Genomic DNA, 20,000 nt, shown 5'->3' on the forward strand with positions numbered 1-20,000 from the left:
ATGCTGTTGCTTAACTCTAGTTAAGACTAGGTATTTTTCTCAAGTCTAGGCCTGCCTACATGCATAGCGTGAATCTTTCTGCCCAGCCCTAATGCTTGGCTAACCATCTGAAGGATGCTACTGTTTTCAGGGAGGAACTGCTGGGAACAGCAGAGCTTCTGCAGTGTTTCTCCTGTTTTCTCCTGGGATGTTCAGCAGCACTCATTGTGCCAGGGAGAAAGTTGTTCCTGTTCCTGCTTACCACTCCCAGATACCAGCTCCTCTCACCCTTGCCCAAGTCTCTTCCTAGGCAAGGTTAAGACCAGCAGTTATATCATTCCCACAAATGACCATTTTCACCTATAAACTTCAAAGTGATCAGCTTCTCGGCAATTCCAGATAGATCAGCATGGTTAATGAATGCATCAGTCACACCTGGTCCTTTGAAAATCTCCCTTAGGTCACAGACACCAGAAATAGAGGCTCTTGGAAACCACCAGCCTCTCCTGTCGAATGCCGTGGAAAATGAGGGTGAATCACCACACAACAGCATTAACTAACTACTAATGGCAGCGTCTTTGAGAACCAAGGGAGGGAAAAGCACTTTGTTACTTCTCTGCGTATTCCTGTTGGTGTAAATGGCTGCATCGCCAGAAGGGATGTCACTGTGAAATGTGAGGCTAAACTGGAAAGTTTGTGCAGAGTTTTGCAGGAAGGAGATCTAGCCAGTGGAATTTCACAGGGGAGGGTATGGAGCTCCTCGATGCTTCTAGATAAGCAGTGGCTGGGACAGAGGGACTCCTACTCCAGGAGCTAGGGGAGTCATGTAAAGGACTGACAGATGTGCTTATCCCATTGGCCTGCTAGTGTTCTATATGGAAGGAATTAAGGAATAATTAAATTTTATTTTTCCCTACTGCCTGCCAGCGACTCTGCTCAGTTATGGGATATGTCTTGTTTCCTCCTCACAGGAGCATTTTCATCCCATATCATTAACTTACTCCTGTTCCTGCTAGGTTGCCAGACTGTTATATGCCAGCTTTGCAAGTTATATTTCCAGGTTTTCCAGGGCAAAAGATTTCTGGCTGTGGAAGCAAGATGTCAGCAAGGTGATAAGGATTGAGCATGAGAAACATGCACTTTGCATGATAAATCCTCATGCAGCCATTTCTTTTTGCCTTAAGGTATTGCTGCAAAAGTTCATATAAATAAATTTCTAGACATAAATAACTCCATTAAAATCAGGAGATTGACATAAATTAAAAATCGCTTTAACTAGAATAAAAATTAAGTCCTCTTTGTATTTGTATTTGTATATGTTTCTGTAAAGGACATCCTAGTTATGATGTGAGTATCTTACAAATATTCATCCTTTTCTCCTCAAGTAAGGAAAGTTCTTCTGGCTCTGTTTTGAAAAACAGCATGACAGACAGAAAACAGCTGAAGCTAAGCAAAAAGTTTGTGGCAGAACAGAGAATAGATACTAGACCTTTTCAGCTTCGTTTTCAGCTTCTTTCACCAATGCAATAGGAATCTCTGAACCAAAATTTCAGATGAACTCATAGTTTTCTAGATGAAAGCTGTATAAACAGAATCAAACAGTCTTATTATTTTCTTCTGTGTTATATCTCAGAAGGAAGTAAAGTTCTTTTATTATTGTGGTGTGATTTCATTTCTCATAACAGACATTTCACCTCAGAAGATCACTTTCATCAGTTTGCAGAAAACATTAAGTTTCCTGCTTTGTGTGTACCTAATCTCCTAGCACTGAAAGAAAATGTGTTTCCAAGAGCGTACAAGCATTTAAGGCCTGACATTTATTCCACTGGAGTCAATTAGACAGCATTTTAATGTTCAAGATGGGTAACCTCTCACTGAGAGTTCATCTTAGGTTTTACTGATATATACTGTACTCGGCACTGGTGAGGCCACAGCTTGGGTACAGCGTACAGTTTTGGGTGCCAAAGTACGAGAAGGACATTAAGGTGCTTGAGTGGGTCCAGAGCAGGGCAGCGAAGCTGGTGAGAGGTGTGGAGAACAAGTCTTAGGAGGAATGGCTGAGGGAACTGGGATTGTTTAGTCTGGAGAAGAGGAGGCTGAGGGGAGACCTTATCACTCTCTACAACTACCTGAAAGGAGATTGTAGTGAGGTGACTGTTGGTTTCTTCTCCCAAGTAACAAGCGATAGGACAAGAGGAAATGGCCTCCAGCTGCACCAGGGGAAGTTTAGATCAGACACTAGGAAAAAGTTCTTTACTGAGAGAATGGAGAAGCATTGGAACAAGCTGCCCAGGGAAGTGGTGGCATCACCATCCCTGGAGGTCTTCAAAAAACATTTAGACATGGCACTTCGGGACAGGGTGTAGCGGTCATGGTAGTGTTGTGTTGATGGTTGGACTTGATGATGTTAGAGGTCTTTTCTGACCTTAATGAATCTATAACTGTAGTCTATGATGTTCTATAAAGTTGCCAGATGAAGACACAGAAACTGTAGACCTGCTTGACACTTCCAATGCTTTTCAAAACTAATTGTTATATGTTTTTTAAAAATCACTAGAATAAAATAGGGCAAAAAATAAGTAACTGTAGATAGACTGCAAGACCAAAATTTTCCTCTCAAATTGAATTGTAGCTTCTAGGTTTTTTCCAAAATATACACCAAACTCAAGTAGTTAAGACTACAGACCAAAAACCTTAATTAATTATAGTGGCACAAGAACTTAGAGACGTCACTTAAAACTCTGAGAATTAAAATAAGTAGCAGCAAAGGAAAGTGGTAGCTCCTCCCAAGTGTCAGTGAGGTTGAAGGCCAGCCCTTCCAGGACCTAAGCCTGTCTGGTAACTCTGGAGTCCAGGCCCAGCAGGGCAAAAGCAACAGAGATGCTGACCTGAGAGAAGAAAACACTCTTGACAGGTTCTTGAGCAGTCACTTGCCTTGTAAAACTGGAAGGAAAAGTTCTTGTTGTGGGGTACTATCCATTGGCAGGACCCTAAACGATCTCCCTGGTGGAGATGCTGCTCTTGCAGCACTTAGTTTTCTTATTCTGCTTGTGGCCACTGGACTGTTGACAGTCAGGGACAACAAGTTCAAGTGCAGCAAAGGAGCATTGCATGTAGTCATGGGTAAAGAAAAAGTAAAGCCAATTCAACATTTCTTGGTCTAATTGTAAATAGATTTCATATCTGACTACCATTCCTAAATTCATCCATCTGGCCCTTTGAGAACTTCCATAGTTATTACATTATCAGGTTATAGCAACATTTGTCTTTCTGATCTGTCAGTAAAACCATTTCTAAAAAAATTTAGCAATCAAAAAATATGAGTTTCCCTTTGGTCTGGCCCCATCTATGACAATGAATTGATCACAGGGGATCTGGCTACATATCTCTGATTCAGCACTGATTTGGCAGTGGTATTACTGCAGTTATGGTCTGCTTTATTTAACATCACTGTCAGATTCAGAGAGTCGGGAGCTGTGCTCTCGAGACATCACCTCCATCTCTGCCTGTCTCTGCTGGAAGGAGAGCTGCGTAACATTGGCCCTGGGTGCTGAGCCTTTCTCAACTGGGCGATCCAGCGGCCAAAGGCGACTTTCCAATAGCCATTTTCTGCCAGCTCATTCCAGTTTGCAGAGTCAGGGCAAGTTAGCTAGCATCTTGCACAACTGCCAAAAAAACTGTCAGGTCCATGAACCAGTGACGGACTTTCTGGTTCATAACAAAAATCCTGGTTTCAATATTTTTAAGGACAGGGGCAGGACATGGGCAATGACCAGTTGCTATGCTTCCACAGTAAGCTGTATCACATTTTAAACTGTATTTAAGTTCATTTATATTACAATGTAATGAAATTAAACTTGCGTATTTTATGCTTCATGATAGTTTCTATGTGCTCAGCTGTTAAGTGTTTGAGGTATCAGCATCATAAAAGCATTGATGTGTCATCTGAGGACCAGCACAAATCCTTAATGAGGGGCAGCCTTTTGAAAATGAGCATGCACAGTTACTGTGACAGCAGATGCACGGGACTGATCAGAAGAAGCCACCAAAACATATCCAGGGGAAGTACATGGAGTCTCACAGTTTGTGCCTTGCAGTAGTTTTGAAAGGTGTTCACTGAACTGCCTAGTCTTATTGCACACAAAGGCTGGTGGAGGAAAGGCAGATAGCTAGAAGAGGGAGATCTTACAAGTCTGGGTGACAGAGGGACAGTCTCAGCCCTCGGTTGGTCAGTCTGGCTCCATTTTTCCTACTACATTGACCAGTGTTTGGGCACAGGCCTGACCATCAGCCTGCAGTCACTCATATTCTTACATTTTTAGTACGCTTTCAGACACAGGTATTGCTCATGCCAGCTGTGATTCTTTCAAACAAGTGCTAAACATGTTTTTAGAGTTAGAACAGGTCAGTGGATATTTCCAGTAAGCAGCTCAGATGTCACGCAGGGTCAGTGTTAAGCAACATCCGTATGAGCTGTGGTGAGCCAGTTGACCTCATCGCTAGAGGACAGACCTTGGAGCGTTTTATTTGCGAGCGTAGATGTAAACTCTGGGGAGATAAGTAATCTCCATGTTCATTTTGCCCCTATCCCTTCTTAACTTCTATTTGTTGATGAAACACAAGATTAAAACTATAAAGCAATCCTGGTATCACCTCTTGTGTGTCCAGCCAATTAAAATATTTCCCAGCTCTAGTTTAGCCACTGTTTCCACATAGGATGCTTGTGGAGAGTTTGTTACCTTAAAGGGGAACTCAGAGAAGCCAACACAATGTGGGTGGATGCCATTAGTTGTGAGCATCATAATGGGGAGTACAGTGGAAGACTTGACATTCAAAGGAAGCACCTAGGTCTGGAAGTGACTGACTTGCCCAGTGTATGGTCTGAAGCTATGCCTTCCTTTTCCCAGTGTCACAAAATACAAGTTGAATTTAACAACAGGAGGAACAGAATGAGGAAGAAATATGTGCCAGTGACAGCTGCAACCCCTGAGCCATTCTCGTGAATCTTCAGCAGGGCCTCATGAGCAGCCTACAATGAAACACAGCAAGAATTGTTGTATGTGGAGGACAGTGTGTGAAACAATTCAAATTAGCGCTAAGTTAATTCAGCTACTACCTTTCACAAAAGTTGCTGGCAGGCCAGGAGCCAGGAATTAGGCCGCTGTAGCCTGTGGTGTTTTTTAGCAATGTCTCAATAAGCACATCTTCTCACATTCATATTTCCTCTCCACAAATGTATCCAACATAGACCTTCGTGACTGCACTTCTCATGGAATTAATTGAAAGTAGAACATTCAACCAAATTCACAAGGAATGATGATTTCAGAGGGAGAGGAAGTTGGATTCCAGAACTGTTCTATATGTATTGATAAAAGCACATACATCACAGTTTACCTAGTAGAAATTCAACCTTGATACAAATGTTTCTGTAAAATTATTACTGGACATTTTTGGTCTTTTTGTTTTACTAGCCCCAAAGATTTAGAACATTATAATTGCTGCTTTCAGAATGGCTGTAAGAATGATAGACTTTCTCTTCAGTTTATCTGTTTCTCTTCACATTATTTTCAGTAAATGGGATGTTTTCCTCAAGTTTGGTCCGTCGTACATGATTAGCACTCATCAGGGCCTTCAATGGCAGCAGGAGGTTAAAATTATAGACTGCACATGTTAGAAAAAGGCCCCTATTTCTGTTAGTTATGCTGATGCAAGTCATCCTCAACACAGATAGCCATGGGCACTTCTTTCACAGCAGAAACCGGGCTGTGTTTATTTTCTGGAACAAATACTACACCCCTCCCAACCTTTGCCTGTGAGATGGAAGATGATACCCTTATCTCCAGATCTTGGAGAAGTCTGAGAGAGTTTAAAGTTACTTTATCAGCTTGATGTTCTAGTTCAGAGTATTATCCACCCCAGCAATAACTAAAATTTCACAAATTAGCTTAGAGCAAGACAATTGTGTATTAAGGAATCCACAGACCATTGTTTCTGCTGATAAACTTACTTCTGAAACCTTCACATCGGGCTTTCCTGTGATTCCAGACAGATCAGCCAAAGCAGAAAACATATCAGTTACACCCAGGTTCGTAAACATCTCCTTTAAGTCATTGGTGCCCCAAATTGGTAGTTTTGGAATATACACTTCTATCCTCCTGCTAATTCAAAAGATAATTATGGCTGTTATTGCAACCAAAGCATGCCTTGGATTGAAGACTCCCAACTTGCTGGTGGTTCTTCTGTGTTAAAATGTTGGTCTTTTTATCTGAAAAGATGGCAACAGAAAGATGGGAGAACGATGGTCTGGAGGATGGGAAAGTATGGAAAGAGAAGCTTGAACTTTCTTGCACAATTCTACAACACAGTCAATAGGACAGCAAGCAGCAGTGGTGCCAGCAGTTTTGCAACTGAGTTTGTGTTCTCTTTCTAGCCTTGGAAGTTTTTTCTTTTGGAATTCACAACACATTCCCTCTAAGGGACCTGGTTGCTGTGTTTCAGTGTTACTACTCTTAACACATTGTGCTTGAGACATGAGAAATGGAGACACTTAACATCAACTAGAAAATGCTTGGGCAAGAAATTTAGACTTCCGAGATCACATATCTCTTCTCTCATCACAAGGCACTGCTCATTCTAATTTTTGCTGAGGGTATCAAATCATCAAATCATTTGGCCTGTCCTTTAGTACCTTTTCCATTGCTCAATTTTCAAATCAACAGCAAAGTTATTGTAAACCTCGATCATAGTATTCAGACTTTAGATTCAAAATTATCAAATCAGAATTCTATATTTGCCACCTTTTGAGTGCTTTTTCCCATTTATACACAATGTCTTTTGTCAGGGCATCTTCCAACTGTTTCATATTTCCTTTACTGAGCAGGATAAACAATGCTTCAACATCTCCCTTTTAAGGAATCTGCACCATCTTGCAAGATAGATTCCTAACAGAGTATGTTTTATAAAATCCATCCTGAGTCATCATCTTCACTTTGACTGAGGTCTTCTCATTCACATGGAAATAATCTTTCTGAGTCCCCTTAATATTGAAAGGATTTTCCTAGTAGGCTTAAAACAAAAAGAGAAAGAATGCAATTGAATGCTTATTTCAAGGAGGATGTATTAATATATTCCAGACTAATGTACACCAGATAAAACCATATCTGAAGATTTACACTCATATTTGAAGATCAAAGGTATTCCAGGTTTATTAAGGATCTTGTTCCCTGTCATCTATGCTGTACTGTGTTCAGAAACAACTAAATATCCTAGATTAAATTTGGTATGGACTTGTACAGCATCTTTCTAAATCAGATAAAATAAATGAACTAACTTCATTGTATTACCTTACATTTTATTTGAAGAAAATGAAAGCTGACCACCATCCAAAGATTTACTTTCTGGTTTCAGAATATTGCTTGTAAAGCTAGTTCCACAGCAAATGTCTGCCTATTAAAAGGTAGTATGTCAAGCTCCTTCCATGCTTTTTCATATGTTCTTCTTGTAACACGAAAGAAAAGCTTACATGCAGGAACAACTCAAACTTTTGGGCCTGATCATAACTGTATTATGGTAAATGAAATGGAAGTTCAAGGGCTTTAATCTTCAAAATAGTTTTCTCTTGATTTTTATTGAACTGAATTTTCTATGATATTTTATTTTGTATTAATTCAGGTCATTCACTGAACAAACACACAGGGATCACAGTTTGCTATTCTGTAAGTATGTTCTCTTTTTTTAGTATTGAATAGAAATAAAGAAAAATTTTTAAAAAACAGAAAATAAAATTGAAAAAGAAATAGTGTAATGTAAATGCCACTGTACTCTGATTACTTCATAATTTTGTGCTTTCCTCACTGCTCCCCTAGTTAAAAAAAATGCACTCCAGTATCATAAAGAAATGCCTCACACTAGGGCCCCTGAGACTAAGGCACCCAGATTTAATAAAGTACTTGAAATAAAATCTGTTTTACTGCAAGTTCATCTATTTCTGAACATGCCTTTCTGGATGGTAAATTCCATGTATGTCCTGCATGCTGCTACAAATGGATATAACACCTAAGACAAAGTTAATCATTGCCAAAGCAGTGCATTCACAAGTACTTCTTTGGATATGCATAACGTGATGATAAGCTGTAGAACATTCTAGACTTCAACTTCAGAGGTACCTACCTATTTAATAAGCATGCGCTGTAAGTAAATCAACATTTTTTTGCAGTTTTTTTGTTAATATACACATTCAGAATTTATTTTTGTACTTCATACAGTATGTGAAAACATTGTAATTTTTAAAATAATAAGTAACTAAAGTTTGCCAGAAAAAAATAGAAATCATAGAATGGCCTAAGCTGGAAGGGACCTTAGAGATCATTTTAATCCAGCCTGCCTGCCGCCAGGGACGGCACCTCTTGACTAGATCAGGCAACACATGGGGACTGAATGGGAATTGAACCCATGACCTTAGCGTTGTTAGTGCTATGCTCAACTGACTGAGCTAACTGTGCTCTGGCAATTCCCTAAAACTTGAAGATTGCAAATAAATGTTTATGGTTAGGAACCTAAGCATATTCTAGAAAAATTTAGATGTGAAAGAGGTTTCACACTTTGAGAAATTTTAATGTGTTGTACCATAATAACTTAATCTTAACACTGGTCTTTCCTTTAAAAATAATTCAGGAATTATCTGGGGTATTTGTGCAGGTACTGCAGTAAATAACCTCTATGTAACCTACCTTCAGAATAAATGTAGTTAATGGTTACCAGTATGGTGTCTGGATTGAGGTCTTTAAGTACTTGGTTTATATTCCCATAAGTTTTGTTCTTTACATGATCTTTCATTTCTTTTTAACTTCTGGAAGTTACTGGAAAAAACTTTGCCTTGGTACAGTCTATGGCTGTCCTTCAGAAATGTTTTCAGTAGCTTCAGGTGTTCGTCCATGAACAGGGCGTTCCCCATGCTCAGCTGCACCTGGCTGCCAGGGCGGTTCAGGAAGAGGAGGAGATGATGAAAGCCATTGTGTATCTCCTTCTCCTGGGTATCAGTGAGGTTAAAGCCCAGCCCTTCCAGCACCTGAGGCTGGCTGGTGGCTCTGGAGCCCATGGCCAACAGGGCAAAGGCAGTGGAGACACTGACTGGGGAAAAGAAAATGTTCTTGACAGGTTCTTGGATGGTTGCTTGCCTGTAAAACTGGAAGGCGAAGTTGGTGTTATCTGTTGGCAGGACTCAAGAGGATCTCCCTCATGGAACTGTAGTTCCTGGGGTTCAGTTGCCTGGAGCTTGTCATTGTGGTGGTCAGTCTGGGTCAGCTGTGGACAGTGAGATGAAGCATGGCCACCAACAAGCAGAGCAGGAGGGTGTTCATCATTGTTTACAGCTACTGTGTGAACAAAGAAAGGAATGGTCCTGGATGCTGGTGATCAGCTATATCAAAATCTCATCTTCTATTTGCTACTACCTTCAACAGTTAATCACTGTTATTTCCTGACCTGCTCCTTTATGATGGATTTTTCTTTTTTAAATCCTTGTGCTTCTGAGTTTATCTGTAATTCCTGTCCATCGCTGCCTACTTCATTTCTGCTTTAGTCCAGCTACAAATGTTCCTTGTTACTGGAGAAAGAGACATGTGAGTGTTAAAGAAAAATCAGAGTCAGAGGGAGAGAAAAGGCTGGTTGTTTTTTCTCTTTCTCTGTGCAAATCTGTTTTATGGTGGGGCAGCACATCAGGAGCAACTCTCTAAGAACTATCAGGGTTATGCTGTTAGTGACTGACTGAGGCTTATGACAAATGACAGTGCTTTGTCAATGGAAAACAATACAAGATTACAGCACTCAAACGTGGTATTATTTCTCTCATTCCTGACTCATTGCAGTATATGAAGTGATTAATCACAAGAGAGATGGTAAAATTCTGCTGCTTCAGTACCCGATTAGATTAGAATATGCTTGTGGTTTATGGGTTTTTATTATTTTAAACAGCCACTAATACAACACGTCTTACAGATGGATTCCCCTCTGTGTGTGCCCTCCATCCTGCTCATGGGAAGGTGAGGTCACTGGTGTGGACTTGGCCTCTTCTGTCTTTCCAAACTCTGTATCAGCAGAAAAGCCTCCTTTTTTGAGGCAAATAGGCTTGAGGTTGGAGGTGCTCAGCAAAGAGCCTGGCAGTTTCCGATAACTGTGGCCATTTGCTTATTTGTTTCTTTATTGCCTTCTCTTTTACAGGTGAGACCAAGAACATGTTGGGATGATTTGTAGTGTCCAGAATGTTTAGTCTGTCAGAAAACAGGTAAGAGCTATTCCAATTAAAAATTTAATAACTAGAATAAGCAACTCCAAATATCCTTCACCTAATGCTCTCTGTGAAGCAGAACAGCTTCAGGGAAGATCACCCAAGTTAACTTCTTACTTCCCAGTCAATGACAAAGGCACTCAGAGATACAGGTTCAGCGGGGCGGATGAAAAGCTTCTTAGGATTTTCCCCACCCCGTGTCAGCCCTCTGATCACTAAGATTTGGGTAAAAAGGAGCCCACTTGTCCTTCCTCAGCTTTGGTCTATGAGATCTGAATAAATCAGGACTTAAAAGGAAGGCTGGCAGAGCAAAATCAGGTTGTGAATCCTTTCTGGACTATGATGGTGTAGATAAGACAGTTCATTCACCTCAGTTTCAGTTATCTGGTTGTAAGCTTTAGGGAGCTTAGTAATGATTTTAAAAAAAAGATTGACAGTTTGCAAAGTCAGAGTACTTCCTCCTTGTTAATGAAATAGATTTCTTCTAGATGTGAAAGAGCTCTTTGAGATAAATATTCAGAGCAGTGTTACATTATAGCAGATCCATAGAGTATATCCCCACAATTTGCTATTCAATATCTCTTGAAAATAAGTTCTGCTGTCACTTGAGTGCTTAGAAACCAGATTTCACCCTTGAAAACAGCTGTGCTTTATGACTCATTAGCTAAATGCCATACAGCTGCATGAAAATCGTGAAGGTACAGATAACTGGGTACTTATTAAATTCAGAAGAGACTTGCTCTCATATGGTTTATGCTGTTCTTGCTACTTTATTAATACTGCTGTTCTCCTCTGTTAAACATTACACAGCTTAAAATATGTGTTACCTAGAATGACAAAGCTGAGTGCTGCTGAAGCTAGTTTTCTTGGATATCATATGCATGTGTCCACATCTCTCCACTCCAAACAGAGAGCAAAGACCACACAGCCCAGCCGGTCACTAGCGTGGAGTGTTATATCCAAAGGGGTACGCAACTTCTAAGTAAATATTTATTAGAAATGAGATTTTTGTGCCAAGGACAGCTACTTTGCCCTATGTGCTACCTGAGATGGAGATAACTGTTCGTCTGAAGACACAAAATTTTGCCAAGCCCTAAGCTCTGAAGGCCAAGGTCAGGGTGAGGGAGCTGCAGCAACCACCACTTGTGCTTGGCCATGCTACCCAGCTTATTGGAGCCTACTTAGGTGTACACTTCTCAGCTTTTGTTTCTGCAGAGTAGAGACCCCACTGGCAACTGGTCAGAAGTCAATGAGTCCTCTTGGCCTCGTTAATAGAAAGGGTACCTTCTTCATTTGTGTAAGAGCATTGAATTTTATCTGTATCATGAATGATACTCCTGTAATCTTTCAGACGCAATAGCTCCTCACAACCAATAATTCTCTCTGCGTTGTTGCTAAAGACTACCTAATATAGCAAGATCTGAAAAGTACTTAATGTAGATTTTAGCACTTGAAAAAGTGGTGTAAAATACATGTACCATCACTGTGAGTGACCAAACCCAACATTGAACGAATGCAACTGTTGTAACGCATATAAACAGTAAACCAAGGCATAGTCCTAAATCTCTCAAAAAACCAGCAAATAACAGAAGGGAGCAACTCAGTAGCATGAACCAGTAACAAATCAAGGCAGTCACAAATAAGTCTCAGCTTTCTTGTAAAGCTATAATTCAATTTCCTGGGATTCTTCCCAAGGAAGATAAGCGCTATGAAGCTGTCTGACCAGCACTCACTGTGAGATGAACTTTTTAGATGCATGGTTTGATCAGTGAGTCAGAGGAATGCTTGCTCAGTCCCTCTATGACTCTACTGCACCTTGCTGGACTTGTCGCCATGCACTTGGGAAAGGGCTGTGCATTTCGCTGGATCGTGAAGAGCCAAGGAGCTGTGTAAGTGTAACAATAAGCCTGGCTGCTACCAGTCTTCAGCTCTGCTACTTTCACAGATACATTTTTTTTTTTTTCTACTGGGATCCATGGCCTTGGTCATACAGCTGGGATACCTGCACAGTATCTACTGCCTCAGCTCTCTTTTTTTTTTTTTCCTTTCTTTTTTATTTTTTTTCTCTCTCTCTCTAAAATACAGCTGAGCTCTGCAGGCTTGTTTTAGACATAGCCAAAGTTTTATGTTAAGTACTAGGTAAGCCTTGATGTAACAGTGAGCCTTGATGTTCTCTTTTGCCAGCCACAAAATCACTGCATATGAATTAAATGAATACATAAGCTAGAATGCTTGACTGCACAAATGCACTATTTCAGGAAAAGAGAGTGATATGCTCACAGTGCTCCACGACAGTCAGGCTGTTGGCTGTTCTGTGCTGCTTACTGAGCAGTGTTAAGCATTTATGCTTCTATTAAACATTCCATGGATTAAAACAAAATTATCTGAAGATGGAGACAGATGCTGGTGAAACTATGTTCTGTCTATGTGTAGCCATGCAGAGCAGATAGAAGTTACTGATTGCAGGGCTGGCTGGCCTTAATGTTTACTGTCTCCAGACGTGCATAATTGCCATAGGGAAACATGCTTTGGAGAGGTCAGTGGCTGTGAGCGGCTGTTCTGCCAGGTATAGCTTCATAACTTACTGCTAGTTGATGACACAAGTGCTAAAACATCTGAACTGTATTCTGGCCTGCATTGGGGCTGTAGTTTCCTGAGATACAGCTTGGGCATTTGCTACACTGTGCTAAACCAAACTAACGTTCTGCTCTGTGAACGTAATTAACACACAGTTCTCTCTGCCACTGCTCCCCATGCCCAATGAACCTAGCATCCTAGAAACAGACCCACACTCAGGGGCTTTCTTTGAGCCTTGGTTTAGTCTCATCGGAAGAGGAAGCCTGGGCAGTGGCAGAGAAAGGTAGCTGTACAGAGACTCAAAGAAGAGTTGCGTGCAACAGTTGGGGTTAATTCTGGATTCTCTGCATGACTACAGTGAACCAAAGCATGCTTCAGTATAGTGAGAAAACTGTGGCAGAGACATAAATGCAAAGGTTTTTGCTGTTCAGACACTCATTTGTGTAATTCTCTTGTTGAAAGTCAACATGGATTGCTCTGGAAACTATTTCAAAGTCTGCTGCTCTTTGCTTCATTTATCAGTGTTCTCACAAGGCAGTGGCTTGAAGTCCATTTTCCTGCCAGGGAGGTCAGAAGAGGTTCTGCAAGCCAACAGCTGGCCCACCACAAGGCCTATATGGGAGAGAACAACCTGAAAAATGTGCTTACACCATCATTTCAATTTACACCTTAGTTCATTCCTGACCATGTGACTGTACTCGTGCCATTTTACTCTGTGGTAGGAGCTGCTCAGCTCCTTTCATCAGCAAATGCTCAGCAAGCCTTGCAACCTCAGGCAGCCCGAGCCATCCCCTGCTGGATGCAATGCCCACCATCAGCATCACTCTATATAAACATTTTATCAGGCTGTTACATAACTCTCCTGTTATTTTGGGCACTCTGAAAGAAAACAAAAAATGGTAATGTCTCAAGGCAACACCATTGTCAGCCTTAGCTGATGGGAAACTTGGACCAAGTGCTTGCAGAGTTGACACAGCCACCCCTCTCCAGAACATCTATAACATCTACATTATATATAACATATTTACTATAGACATGAATAACCCTGTATCAGCTGTACCCAGGCTGTCTTCATGTGCTCTCCACAAAGACAATATATGCATTGCCAAAATTCGCCATTGCTTACCCCAGCACCAAACTCTGGCTGAAAGCATGCAGTCATTTTGGGGAGTCAGAGTGGGGCTCTAGAGCAGTAGTCAAGGCTAGGATGAAGAACTTAGCCACAATATGTCTTGAAGACATACGTGGTTGCAATCAGATTTTCCCATGAATTTGAATTCTTACAAGAGGACTAAAAGGTCTGCCTGCTCCCGGTCTTCAAGTCAGCAGGAAGGGAGGATGCATGAAAGATAAGCCACACTAAGCCTGGTGGTGGTTCACATAAGAACCTTTCCTGCATTTCTTTTTCCTAAGATATTTGTCTTAACTCTGTTATCCCATGTGATAGATTCTGCATGCTCATTTATACTATAGATGGAGATTAATGAGACACCTAAGTCAGGAGCATTTTACTCTAATGAGTCTTTAATATAATAATAATTTGTATAATTTGATAGGTAAACGTATCCATTTCAGACAATGACTATGGAAGTTACAGATGATGACTGGTATTGTCAAATTATCCAGAAGGAATCTATGATTCTCATTGGAGCTATATAGAACTGGGATTCACATGTCAGTCAAGCATAATAGAGCATGAGTTCTGTTCTTAAATGCTGCTAAAATCATGAGTCTAGGATATCAGATTTCATAGTTTTAAAATGTCTTCAAGATTTTCTTTCTTTTTCTTTTAATAGTTTTCTATGTAAAAAAAATTCCCAACTAGAGAAACACAGTGAGAAACACAACTCCGTTATAGAGATGTGCAAAATGGTTGTCTTACCATTCTCATATTGCAAAGCTTTGGGGATAATATTTCAACTCTAAAACCTCAATAAAGAAAGGATATGATCCCATTAATTTAATTCACCAAACCTTCAGAAGTTTCCTGTCCAGGTGTAGTACTCATTGATTCAGAGAGAAGCTATAGAATTTATGCATTATGTAGTTTTTTGTGTCACATGGGAAACTGGCTTCTTACGCTGGAATGGCTGGAAACAGACTTTCTAAATCCATGTTTATGAACCAAACCAAAGAACCAAGCCCTTCATGCTTACATTTGGCAGATGTTTGAAAGAGATGTTAAGGTCCTTGATATTTGCTGGCCAAGCCATGTTTATATACGGGAGCCCTGCTGTGACTTGAGACTCCAACTTTGAAAACTCTAGTTATGCTAGTGGGAAGTTTGTCAATGGAAAAGTCTTACTGGTCCTAAGTAGCTGTTATTTAACCTTTTTTTTTTTTCCTGAGTGGTGATGATTAGCTTAAAAGAGACTTTTTAAAAACAGCAGCCTAAAATCTTGTATTAGACATGCAAACACAGGCTCTGGATGCACTAATAGTCTCTCACTGGCTTGCTTAATTTTTCTCTTTAGCACATTTGCTAAAGAAACACAGTTTTGCACGTAGCTCTAATGCAAACACAGTCCATGTACAAGGTTATTCTGATCTGATGTACTGTGTTTATACTTCCATGGGAGACAGCTGTGTTGATTTGTGTGACTGATATTAAAGCAAACTCTAGCCTCATGTTTTTACTTGGTTAAGGCTGTAACAATTGGTGAATTTCTGTGAACACTTACACAGTGGCTGTTCAGTGAGCCATGTCTAACAAAGTAATAAGGTTTAATTAGCCCAACCTAATCTGAGAGCTTGCTGCTGGCACACTATCTGCTAGCACAGCTGGCTAGCCATGCATGCATGCATATGAAATAAAGATCACTCCATGCAAGTTTATTTTTACTTTTCCAGTATTGTGTCATTGAATTCTTGTAATTTCAAGTTGTCTTCTTATACAAACTTTGCTTCCTCCTGTTCCATTTAAAACCAGGTCTCAAAACAGTTAATAAGATTAAAACATTCTTCATTTTTGAGTTGTGACAGAAGGCTGTTTTCAAGCTAAACACTGGCAATGCCTATACAAAATTAATATTCTGGTTATTTGGGTATGACAAAAGTTTGGATCATCCAAGAAAACATAACCCATGTAGCCAAGACCCTGAGCCTGTAATATCTCAAAAACATCTGGATGCAAAAACCCTGGAATACAGTGCAGAGCTAGGCTACTCAGGTCCACACTAGGCTTGCACGGAAATAATCACAGTTTTAAGTTTACAGCATCTTCATTTATACTTTTAAAATGAGACCTTTTCTTTTATTCATATGTTGATGTTCGTAGTACAAGTGTAAGATCAGGAAATTGCCTTGCATGGCTTTCCGAATCCAAAACTCTAAGCCAAGTTTTCTTCTTTTTCTACTACAGATATTTTAACCTACAGTCACCATCAGTGACAACCGCTGAATGGTGAGAGGAAAAGAACTAAACCTATATTCGGCAGCCCTGACTAGTGCAACCTCCCTGTGCTTCCCAGCAAAATTCAGCAGAGCTTTGTGAACATGCTGCAGAGAAAGTGGGCAAATTTCATAGGAACAGGGATTGGATAGCAGAAGGTGAAGGGAGGTCCCTCCAGCCAGGAGTAAAATCTTGTTCAAATTCTGTCCAGCTATGTTGTGCAATGGTTTCTTGCAGCAACTTTATAATCAATCAATATGGCAGAGAAATATTACAACTTGGGGATCATAATCAGACATTAAATCATTGTATTTCTGAAACTGTCCCTTTGTACAACATATTTTACTTTTAAAGCAAGAACTGGAAGTGTGCCAGTGTGTTTTCCCCACAGATTTCTGCCCCTGTGTAAAGAGCATCTTAGCATCAAAATCTAGGTTGGAAAGGACCTCCAGAGGTCATCTAGTCCAACCTTCTGCTCAAAACATGCCTATTTAGATCAGGTTCCACAGGGGCATGACTCCAAGGACAGGGATTTCACAACCTCTCCATGTAACCTGCTCCAGGATTTAACCTCCTGTGGTAAAAATATGTTCCTATTAAGAATTTTCAGCATTCAAAGTGTTCATTGATCTTCTCTTCAGTTTCTGCCAGCTTAGCATCATACATCTCTTTGTCATCACCCAGATACTTATGGGCTGTCGTTTACAGATAGGGCATTGCATTTATTCAGCTGGACCTTGCTTAGCAGTAACGGAAAAAAAAACCCTCTGTGGATCTCCTCCTCTTCTGTCTCTGTCAGGTGAGGTCTCTGTGTAGCCAAATCCACAAGGATGATTTGCTCCAGCAGGAGAGCATTGCAAAGGTGACATAAAGGCTCAAAGGAAAGAGTAAAATATTCTTGCTACATTCCTCTGCCACAACTTGCTTGTAAACCTTAAACGTGAAGTCAACATTGCTGATGACTGCCTTGAGATGTGCCAGGTTTCAACTGCTTTGCTGCTTCCCAGGAGATGTTTAGGTAATTTGCATCTTTCAAGCTGTACTGTTCACTGGGGTGACCAGTTTCTATTTGGGAGTGAAACCTATTCACACAGTGGACTTTTAAGTGGCTGTCATTTACAAGAAAATGAGGAATGGAATTGACATGTGAGTAAGGAAGCATCATGAAAATTACCCATCTCTCCATAGAATGCCATCGATATTTGTTATGGAGGTTAATTTTATGCTAGTTTAGATCTACAACTGAACTCAAAGACCATCATGCAAACATTGAGAAAAAAGAGTTTCAATTAATGTGTTTGAAGTAGTTTCTAAAGAAAGAATGGAACACCCATTAAATCTACAGAGTGCCAAAAATAATTCCTCATTTTTGCCCAGAGAAATGAGATACAAACCTTAGGTCTCAGTGGTTAGTTCAGTGTTGCCAAACTCCATGAGTACTGAAGTGGTTAGAGAGGCTGTTTTCCCCTTAAACTTCTCTTGACCTTTCGTCATCTTCCCGCCATCCAAATTCCACCTCCATCCAAGGCACACATGCCACATCCAACTAGAGCGCTCTGGAAAGAAAACAGAGCTGGATTTCTTGGAGGATCATGGGAAGAACATTTTGGGGAACAATGTCAGTAAAAAAAACCCAACAGAACAAACTAAACATTATCTTTAATGTTAAAAAATAGAAAGATGAGACATATCAGACCCCTCTTACTGCCTCTGAACTAATTTCCTCTTGTAATTTTGCTGAGCTGAATTAAATGAAAATGTGTATCTGTAATGCCTTTATTTGTATAGCAACACAACTATAGAAAGAATTTTTTTAAAGAGGCAAGAATTAAAACTGTATGTGGTTTTAACCTCCTCTTTTTCTTTATTTCTTTTTAGTGCAAAAAGTGAATTATTTCTTTAAGGAGCCTCCACATGTTATACTACCCAAAAACTGGCCAAAAAGTGAGTCACTTCAGATTAGAATAGCTCCGAGTTTCATTTATGATTCATAGGACTTTATTGAGTTGGATTCAAATGGGTCTAAACTAAACACTGGGTTTAACTCCACTGCACCAGATCTACAAAAGCAAAAAGAGAGGTGTAACCATCATCTCATTGAGCTTAGCAGGAACAGTCTTTGAACAGATACTGAGGTAGCAAGCGCTGGCAGTTAGAGCAGATATGTCTCAGAAGAGAAACTCCATTTGCTGCAGTGCTCTAAAACTGCTACACTTCTTGGTGCAGGGAGAGCCCCACATACTTCCAAAATAGGAAAAAAGGATCAAGTGACTGTCACATCAGCTGCCAGCAACTAGACATAAGCTTGCCTTGGAGAAAGAAGTTCAGGAAGCCTGCCCCAAAGACTCAAGGATACACAAAATCTGGAGTCAAAGGCTTAAACCCAAAGCCTTATATATACCATACAGTACGTACACAAAAGGCAACACAAATAAAAATGTACATAAAAATGACACAGAAGTGGAAAGCTAACAGAAGGGCAGAATCTCTATTCCAAGTGTTTCCGAGTTTTAAAGCTTTAATGACCTTACGTGGCCAGCACGAGGGGCAAACTCCAGCCAATCTCTGGACTCCAAGTGATGGAGAAGCAACAGTGCAGTTGCACTTGCATGGGTCTGAGGCTGTGACTAACCAACATCTAACTGGTGGAAGTGAAAAATTCAATGTTAAATCTTCTCCTCTATAATAATTTCCTTTGACTCTCTTTCCATTGGCATTACTTTCTGTAATTTATCCCAAAAGGTTTAACATCTGCTAATTAAGTTCCAGTCAAGCGCTTAGAAAGACTCAAAATCTACATTGCACAGTGTTCCTGCCCAGACTAATGAGCTAATTAGCCCAAACACACTGCCAGGCTACTCTCGCTTCACTGCTTCCCTGTCTCATGGCAGCTGCAAAAGGGACCTCAGCTTGTGTCTCTGCCTCTCACAGTAAAACATGGACATTTCCCTCTCACCTGCTACCAGCGAGCTTCTACCTTTTCTCAGGGAAGAGCAGTGCTCTTCAAGAGATGACATATTTTTTCAGAGAACCACCAAGAACATTTCTATTTTCTCACTATTTCACAAGACCATCTATTTTCCAAAACCTTGGTTTGCAGAGAGGTGATTCCCTTTATCACCACTGTCTACACCATCCTTTTACACAGGTGAAAGAAGAAACCATAGCATAAGTAACAGAGGTAATACTGGCACTTAATCAAGTGCTGTCTCATGTTCACACCACTTGCAACAAGCTCTCTTAGCCAAGGTATCCTCTTCTGCTCTTTATTCTATTGTTTACACTTCACACAGTTGTATAAGGCAACTGGATAAGAAGGCAAAAATATGGATGCTGCAAATCAGCTTCTGAGGAAAGTGTCTGAGTTTTTTTGTTTGGTTGGTTTTTGGTTTTTTTTCGATGCAGGCATCTAGGTGCTTTTAAAGTTATTGTGATAAACACTTGCAGGTCCATTTAAACTGGAGAAACCTCATATGAAATGTCCAAGTCAGCTACCCAGGGGGAATGAGAGACACAAACAATGGGATGGTGTATTGGGTTGGCCTGGCCGGATTTTGGTGGCGGCAGGGGTGGGGGTGCAGGGTGGCTTCTGCAAGAAGCTGCTAGAAGCTTCCCAAGTTTGACAGAGCCAGCCAGCTCCAAAGAGGGACCCGCTGCTGCACCAAGGCTGAGCCTATCAGTAAAGTGACAGAAGAGGAACGCCTCTGTGATAAAATATTTAAGAAAGGGGAAAAAGGACTGCGCCATCACAGCTGGCACAGAGATGGA

The 20,000-nt window shown here is 40.5% G+C and overlaps 1 pseudogene; it reads right to left on the reverse strand.

Moving 5' to 3' along the window:
- Positions 1-4,823: 4,823 nt before the first annotated feature.
- On the reverse strand, positions 4,824-9,341 carry LOC104272203 (annotated as a pseudogene).
- Between the last annotated feature and the right edge of the window lie 10,659 nt (positions 9,342-20,000).

The sequence above is a fragment of the Apaloderma vittatum genome, unplaced genomic scaffold (assembly GCF_000703405.1).
Source record: "Apaloderma vittatum isolate BGI_N311 unplaced genomic scaffold, ASM70340v1 scaffold15273, whole genome shotgun sequence".
In the NCBI taxonomy this organism is placed as follows: Eukaryota; Metazoa; Chordata; class Aves; order Trogoniformes; family Trogonidae; genus Apaloderma; species Apaloderma vittatum.